The 8,876-nt window shown below is 48.5% G+C and overlaps 1 pseudogene; it reads left to right on the forward strand.

Annotated features, from left to right (window-relative positions):
- Positions 1–5,845: 5,845 nt before the first annotated feature.
- On the forward strand, positions 5,846–6,021 carry LOC138223399 (U2 spliceosomal RNA; annotated as a pseudogene).
- The last annotated feature ends 2,855 nt before the right edge of the window (positions 6,022–8,876 follow it).

Genomic DNA, 8,876 nt, shown 5'->3' on the forward strand with positions numbered 1-8,876 from the left:
TCTCTCAGTGGTGAAAAGACAGACGTAGCTAGCGAGCAAGCAAGCAAGCAAGCAAGCGAGGTGGACTGGAGCTCCTTCTTCTCCGGTCTCGTCTCTCGTCCATCTGTGTGTCTCTGTGTCTGTCTCTCTCTCCCCCTCCCCGTCTCTGTCTCCGTTCCCGTGCTCTCTCTGTGCGCTTTCCCGCGTCTCGACTCTCTCGGCAAGCAGGTCGGCCCCCTTTTCGGCTCCCGGGCGTTTTCCCTCCAAAAAACTTAGTATATCCACCTTTCTTTCTTTTTTTTCGGCAGGCAGGCAGGCAGGCAGGCTTGTGTGCGCGCGCACGTGTGTCCCCCTCCCTCCCTCCCGAGAGAGAGCTGCCCCTTGCCTCTGCCCGCAGGTGCTGGCGCTCTGCTTTCGCTTGCAGCTGGTTGGGCATAGCTGCTGCCGGTGGGAGGGGCCTAAGCTGCGGTCGTTGTCGGGCCGTTGACAGAAGATCAAAGAGCAGGGCCCCCGCCCGGGACTGGCAGGAAGGCAGGCAAGAGAGAGGGGGAGCAGAGTCCGGCGGCAGGCCTCTGGCTGCAGGGAGGCCGGCAGCTGCGCGGGTCCCGGGCTCCAGAGGAGTCGGCCTGCGCCACTGTGCACCAGCGGAACGCCCGCGCGTCGGTCCGCGCCTTTGGGGGCATCGCTTCTCGGCCTTCTGGCTTAGATCTACAGTACGTGGCTTGACCGCAACTGGACGTCTGGTCAGGAGTTTCGAGGAAGAGGAGACTGGAGGATTGCGGCTGACGGATTGCGGTTGGAGAATTTGCCATTTGATTTCTGGATTTCGACACGGATTACCTTTCGGATTTGGATTGGATTGCGGACGGACCGAGTGCTAGAGAACATCTTTGGTGAGTAGGCTGCTTTGGCAGCCGAAACACTATTTTTCATTATGACAGCGGAGAGGAGGAATGTGGGTCCCCCCAACATACGTTGGACTATTCGGTTTCATTGGAAGCATAGTATAGGGATGCAAGGACGGGATGAATTTGAGGAGAAGATTTTGATGCAAACTTTGAAGACTCTATCTTTGAAGATTAGCCCGGTGGAGGTTCTATGTGTACAGGGTAATGGAGCACAAGGATACTTTGATGTTTCGTTGAAAAATGAAAAACTTCATAAGATGGCTACGGATAGATGTCGTGCTGCGGAAAAGGAGAAATGGATGGCGGATTATGAATGTACTGGATTTGTGGAACATGATGAACGGAGAGTAATTTTACATATGTTTGACCCATTTATTTCGGATGCTGATGTAACTACTTTCTTGAGGCGGTATGCGGATGTATGTGAGGGACCCCGGAAGTTGATTGATTGTCGTGGGTGTTGGGCTGGGAAGAGACAATACAGAATACGTCTACATAAAGATTTAAGATCTGTAGACGGGTTTCAGCATCCTCCAGCAACCTTTGCGATAGAGTCAGCAAGGGGTTATCTTTTTTATCGAGATCAACCTGATTTTTGCAGGAAGTGTCGTAGTTTTGGTCATACGGAAGCAGAGTGTTCAGAGACTGAGTGTTTGAAATGCCGTAGTAGAAACCATACTACCAGGGACTGTACCATCAAGGAGTGTTCTTTGTGTGGAGTTGAGGGGCATTTCTACAGGCAATGTAATCGGAAGGACGAACACTATAATCGAGCGCTCCAAGGAGGGATTAGATTGGCTGGGGAAGATAGTGATGGGGAAGACAGTGATGTGGAGACAGCGAAGAAGGATAGGGGGACCCTAGTGGAAAAAGAGATGGAAGGTATTGGGAAGGAGGTACAAGAGCCGCACGTAGAAGAGGAAGGCTATGATGACATAGAGGCGGTTTTCAAGACAAGTGCTCAGGAAGAACAGAGCGGTTCCTGGGCAGAACGGGTGGGAGGAAGATCAGATGAGACCGGGGAAGGGTCGGTTTCAAGACCAGAGACGATGGAGGTGCAGGGAAGTGATGGTTTTCAAAAGGTGCGGAAAAAGAAGTCAAAACGATCTCGGGCAGGCTATGAAAGGAAATGTTCAATAGAGGAGAAGAAGAAAAGGACGGAAGTGGAGGATCAGCAGGGCGGAGGATCGGCTGTAGAAGTTATGGAGGAGTCTGTCGACACCGATTCTGGTGCAGACGACCAGGAGGTAGAAGATTCTGAAGGCACATTACCACCTGGGCAAAAGGAGAGATCAGTAGGGGTACATTTTTCAGTAATACCTACCGTGTCGGAGGCGGATAGTCCCGTAGTATCGTGCGTGATAGAAACACCTGAACGGATGGAAAACAATGACCAGGGTCCAATGGGATTAGATGAAGGCCAGGGATACTATGGGGATAGAGTTCTAGATAGTATTTTGGGGTCTATAAGCACATCTGAATCTAGTTCGGAGGAGAACATGGGAAATGAAAACCCTCCGGAACCACCATGACTTTTTCCATTGCTACGGTCAATGTTAGGGGTTTATGGGAGCGGAATAAAAGAGTAGCCGTTTTTAAAGAGCTGGCACGACGACGGTTTGATATATGTTTTTTGCAGGAAGTCCATATGAAGGATTCCACCGATGTGGGAACCTTTAAAAGAGAATGGTCCTTCGGACATTCGTGGTGGAGTGTGGGAGGTGTTAACTCTTCAGGGGTGGGGATTTTATGTAGTGGTTATGATTTTGTTGTTCAAACTATCAATTCTGTTGTGCTGGGAAGATTATTGATGATAGATGGGGTGCGTAGGGGTGTTAAGCTAAGGATAATCGGAGTTTACACACCAGCAGACAGACGACTGCAGAGCTCTTTTTTGAGAGATTTAGAACCTCTTATTTACAAATAGAGAATTGATCATTGGTGGTGATTTTAATATAGACTTGGGTGACACGCAGGGTGAAGGGGTGCACATTCTTAAGGTAATGGTTTCGAATTTTTAATTGTTGGACGGATTTCACCTGTTAAACCATTATACGTGGAGTAATGGAAGGGGACTTTTTAGACGGCTGGATTATGTTTTTATCTCGTTAAAGGCGGCAATTCTCAGCAGGGATGCGATTCCTACATGGTTTTTGGACCATCAGTTGCTATCTGTCGTTTTGAGCAGCTAAGAGCCTCGTTTCTCAGTGAGTTATTGGAAGCTGAACAGGAAAGTATTGTGCGAAAGAATATATACGGCGGATAAAAGGGGTGCTGATGGACTATGTGAAGAGGAGGAAGCATTTTACTTCGGCTGTTTGTTGGTGGGAATCCTGTAAGCGTACAATTGCTGTGGTTTCTAAGAATTATTGTAGGGTTAAGAGACATTTAGACTTTAAAGAATGTCCAAGGTTGCAGAAAGAGCTCGAGGACTTGTACGCCATTTTCAATCGAGGAGGTCTCTTTGATGGGATTAGAGCGGCTCAAATTAAAGCTCAACTGAAAGATAAATGGTTACATTGGGCAAAGGATTATTTGTTCAGATTGAAAGGTACTTGGTTGGAGCATAATGAGCGCTGTACGGCCCAGTTTTTTAGTTCTGTTAGGTGTCAACAAGAGAAGCGCCTCTTCTCTGGAATTAGGAAGAGCGACGGAGTGGTGGTAAAGGATCCTGCAAAGATGATAGAGGGCGCCACAGAATTTCCACAGCTTTGTTTGCTGAGAAAGAAGTCAATACCAGTATACAAGAAAGGTTGTTGTCGAGGGTTCACAAAGTGTCTATTAGTCACGTTGATTTGGAGAGGGAAGTGTCGGCAGCAGAACTGAGATCTGCAGTTTTTGGCTTGAGGAAACATACAGTCCCTGGTATTGATGGGTTGCCTACTGAATTTTTCCAAACTTTCTGGGATGAGTTGGAGCCAATCCTGTTGCAGGTTTTTAATGGAGGTTTTGGACCGGGGAGAACTCGGACCCACTATGAAGATCGGTGTCACAACATTGATATTCAAAAAAGGTGACAAGATGGATCTTAGTAATTGGCGGCCTATCCAGCTCCTGTGCACTGATTATAAGATCTTGGCCAGGGTGCTGGGTAGGCGGTTGAAGGAGGTGATGCCATTATTGATAAAAGCTGACCAGACGTGTGGGGTGGCAGGTCGAAGTATTACCTGGAATCTGCATTTGGTTCGGGATGTTATTTCCTGGGTGGAGGACCGGAGAGCTACCACTGATGCTGGTCAGCCTAGACCAAAATAAGGCCTTTGACCGGGTGCACCATGGCGTTTTGTGGCGACTTCTACAAGTGAAGGGCCTTGGTAAGGTTTTTGTGGAGTGGATCCGTACATTATATAGGAATATCGAAACCCGGGTGTATGTGAATGGGTCATTGAGTGTGGGCGTTCCAATACAGTGTGGAGTACGACAGGGTTGCCCTCTGTCTCCATTGTTGTACGTAATTTACCTGGAACTGCTTTTAGACCAACTAAGAGAAGACCCGGCGGTGAAAGGGATAACGGTCCCTGGTAGTGGTGGAAAAGAGGCTAAAGTAGCTGCCTATGCCGACGATGTTTCGTTATTTCTTAATTCGGAAGAAAGCTTGGAAAGAGCTCTGGACATTGTGGGAGAATTTTCAGAAGGGACTGGAGCCTCATTAAATAAATCCAAAAGTACGGTGAAATTTTTTGGTGAATGGAAGACCAGGGTAAGATCGACAGGCGGACTGTCTGTGGTGTCTGGACCAGTGAAGGTCTTGGGAATTCTTTTTCATGTCCAGAATTCGGCGGAACTAAACTGGGAGCAATGGTTGTCGAAAGTCAATCAGAAGATTGGTCTGTGGCAGCAAAGGACGCTCACCTATACTGGGAAGGTTCTAGTTTTGAAAGCTGATGTTTTGCCCCTATTGCTGTACTTGGCAGCGGTTTTTCCACTTCCCATGAGGAGGCGAAGAGAAGTGACGAGGATGGTGTTTTGGTTCATCTGGGGAACAGGATACGAGAGGATTGCAAGGACAGACATGTGTAGACCAATCGCTGAGGGAGGTAGAGATGTTCCTGATGTCCCAATTAAATTGGATTGTATTTTTGTTTCAAGTCTTTGCGTCATATTGTCCAGGAGTCCCCCGCACTTTTGTTACAACTTTGTACACCTGTGGTTTGCAATGAAGATGAAGCACCTGGTGGCATGGACAAATGCGACCCCCAAAGCTGAGCATTTGCCCTTGCACTATAGGCACGCTGAGCAGTGGTTAAGGTCACATCCGGATGTGCGAAAGGGTATAATGGTGTTAAATCATAGGGCTTTGTACAAAACAGTGATGAGTGTGGAACGAGCAGCTATTTTGGGTGTCTCTAATGAAGTTTGGTTACAGGTCCAACCTAGGCTGCTTGAAAATAGGTTGAGAGATTTAAACTGGTTGTGTGTATGGGAAAGGTTGTCGGTAAGGTCTGTAATGTATACGAGAGGGTTAGCGAAACAGAATCAGTGCCCAAGAATGGAATGTACCCAGGAAGAGACGGTTCACCATGTTTTTTGGGAATGCGGATTTGTTAGGAGGGTATGGAACAAGACTAAAAGTACAGTCAGGCATATAGGACTAGATATGGACCTTTCACTACATTTTATAATGAAAGGTATGTCAAAAATAAGGAGATGGGATAATAAGTTCCTCATTTAGCTGGTGGTGAGTTTGGTAAAATTTTATGTGTGGGAAGCCCGAACCGACTTGATTAGGCACGGGTTGGAGGGCACAGTTATGAATATTTTTTCTAAGGTTAAGTTAGATATAGTGAGAAGGGTTAGGTGGGATGTGGAAAGATGGGGGTTTGCAGCCGCAAGAGAACGGTGGAAAGGCTTCACGTTATGGTGTTAAGGGGTTAGTGATGTAGGTGAGGTATGCGTGTCTTAAAGGGTTGGTTATGGCTCGTGGTGTGGTCGGGGGTTGTTTTTGGTAGTTTTTGTGGTTAGATTTTTATAATAAAAAAAATCTGTTCTTATCAGTTTAATATCTGATACGTCCCCCATCGGGGGACCACATATTAAACGGATTTTTGGAACAGGGAGCTGGATCAGGAGCTTGCTCCGTCCTCTCCACGCATCGGCCCGGTATTGCAGCGCCTCCGGGAGCGGTGCACCACTTTCTCTCAGCGGTGAAAAGACAGATGTAGCTAGCAAGCAAGCAAGCAAGCAAGCAAGCGAGGTGGACTGGAGCACCTTCTTCTCCGGTCTCGTCTCTTGTCCATCTGTGTGTCTCTGTGTCTGTCTCTCTCTCCCCCTCCCCGTCTCCGTCTCCGTGCTCCCTCTGTGCGCTTTCCTGCGTCTCGACTCTCTCGGCAAGCAGGCCGGCCCCCTTTTCGGCTCCCGGGCGTTTTCCCTCCAAAAAACTTAGGTTTTTCATCCTTTTCCCAGGGAGGCAGGCGTGGCTTGTGTGTCCGTGTGTGCGCGTGTCCGTCCCCGTCCCTGCAGGCGGGCCCCTTTCGACAGCCGGGCGTTTTCCCTCCAAAAAACTTAGTATATCCACCTTTCTATCTTTTTTTTCGGCAGACAGGCAGGCAGGCGTGTGTGCGTGCGCGCGCGCGCGTGTCCCCGTCCCTCCCTCCCGAGAGAGAGCTGCCCCTTGCCTCTGCCCGCAGGTGCTGGCGCTCGGCTTTCGCTTACAGCCGGTTGGGCACAGCAGCTGCCGGTGGGAGGGGCCTAAGCTAAGGAGGCCGGGCGGCTGGCGCCCCCTGCGGCTGAGGTCGTTGTCGGGCCGTTGACAGAAGATCAAAGAGCAGGGCCCCCGCCCGGGACTGGCAGGAAGGCAGGCAAGAGAGAGGGGGAGCAGAGTCCCGCGGCAGGCCTCTGGCTGCAGGGAGGCCGGCAGCTGCGCGGGTCCCGGGCTCCAGAGGAGTCGGCCTGCGCCACTGTGCGCCAGCGGAACGCCCGCGCGTCGGTCCGCGCCTTTGGGGGCATCGCTTCTCGGCCTTTTGGCTAAGATCAAGTGTGTGGCTTGTCCGCAGCTTGGTCTTGGCCGGGGGGAGAGAGAGACAGGGATCGCGCTTCAAGGACTTTCCTGGAAGTATTTTCTCAGAGGTGGAGATTTCCGGCCTTTTTTTTCCACGATGGAGGGAGCATCAAGAACACGAGAAGGACGAGTGAGGCACGCTGTGCGTTTTGTGCTACGGGCTGGAGGCGAGAAGACGGACCTGGACTCAAGGGATACCTTTGAAGAAGAGGTGCTGTTCAAAGCCTTGAAGTTGGAGCCCGAGGATATCTTCTGTTTGCAGGATTTTCCTGGTAAGAGGATCTTTGATTTTTCATTGTATACCGAAGATCTAGCAACAAAGATATGGAATACTGTTAATTTGAGGAAGGATGTTAAGCCATTCGCGGATTATATAATAGAACCCCTCTTTGCCCGGGAATTGAGAACCTTAACGGTTATGATGTTCAACCCGTATGTCCCAGAGGAAGATGTCATCTTTTTCTTGAGGAGGTTCGTTGATATACAGGGATTCGGGACTAAAGTGATTGATAGAAAAAAAGTTTGGACAAACTTCGATGCAAATTCCCCGGATGGTCTTTTACACCCCCCAGCAACCTTTTCGATTGGCTCTAATAATGGCTACCTATATTACTATGGGCAGCCTTCAGTATGTAGACGCTACAGGAAACCCGACCACCATGCTATTGATTGTAGAGAAAAGGTATGCAGGAAATGTGAAGGAGTGGGACATTGGATGGCTGAGTGCACAGAGGAAGTTAGGTGCAACCTGTGTGGGGGGGAGGGGCACACATTTAAAGACTGTGATAAAAGAAAGAAAAACTATGCTGAGGTTTTACGTGGTGCCCCGGAGACGCATTCAGCCTTAAGTGCTCCGGAGAACAGGCATGAGAATATAACGGAAGGGGATTTGGACAGTATGGACATATCTGTAAGTGTTGAAGTGGATAAAGAACAGACCCAGGCAGAAAGTAATCAGGGGAATATACTGAACGTAAGCTCTTCTATGGACAATCAGGAAGCTGAGACTTTAAGAGGTGCGCTGGGATTAGAGCTAATGAAGAAGGCAGTGGATGAAATAAGTTGGGGGGACAGAATGGAGGAAGGGGAGGGGGAGGAGATTCATCAGAAGAGTAAAACCAAAAGGAAACATTGGGGATCGGAGGAAGACCCGGGTAAGAAGGTAGGAAGAAGTACGGAAGGTTCAGAGATGTGGCTGGATCCGTCTGAGCAAAGCAAAGGCATTGCAATCCCGATGCCTACCTTGGAAGAGAGGTGGGAAGGGCCAGCCTGTGTGTCAGAATCATCTCTGTCACCGTTGGATTCATCCCTGCAAACGCTAACGCAAGACATCAACTTACCTGGTGGAGTGACTGAGAAAGAGAAAGAGGTTTGGTTTGAAGCATGTTTACCTCCAAGTTTCAGGAGGTATTGCAGATGGGACGACGAAACAGCAACTGTTGCATGGCCTGAGTCCTTTGACGGGTCTGTTTTTGGGGAAAAGGGTATTAATTTAAGACCAGTAGTGATTTTGGGTGAAATAACTACATTTCAGATATATGCAGAAGATACTAACGAGCTGCGAGTAAAGAGATATCAATTAGAAGATTTAGTGAGGGAATGGGTGAAAGAGGTAGAGATAGACGAGGCTAATTTTGAACAGAAAAGAAATAGAAGGCGGGAGGGTGCAAAGGTTAGGTTGACTGTCCCCAAGGAGTTCCTAAGTTCATGTAAGTTGGCAAACGGGAATGTAGTATACCCTACTGAAGCGGGGGGCATCGGGAAAATGTTAAAAGAATACAAAAATGTAAAAGTAGAAGCGGAAAAAAACAGAGAAAAGCTGTCAGGGCTGTTGATAAGGGGGACGAGTGAAAAAGAAAGTAAGGAGGTGTTTATACGGTTCTTATTTCTTGTAAGAAAATGGATGAAGGTAGGATATTGTTAAGCCAATTAATCTATGATGAAAATTTTAACACTTAACGTAAGGGGTTTGAGGGACAGGATTAAAAGAG

This window comes from Lepisosteus oculatus, chromosome 16 (genome assembly GCF_040954835.1).
Source record: "Lepisosteus oculatus isolate fLepOcu1 chromosome 16, fLepOcu1.hap2, whole genome shotgun sequence".
In the NCBI taxonomy this organism is placed as follows: domain Eukaryota; kingdom Metazoa; phylum Chordata; class Actinopteri; order Semionotiformes; family Lepisosteidae; genus Lepisosteus; species Lepisosteus oculatus.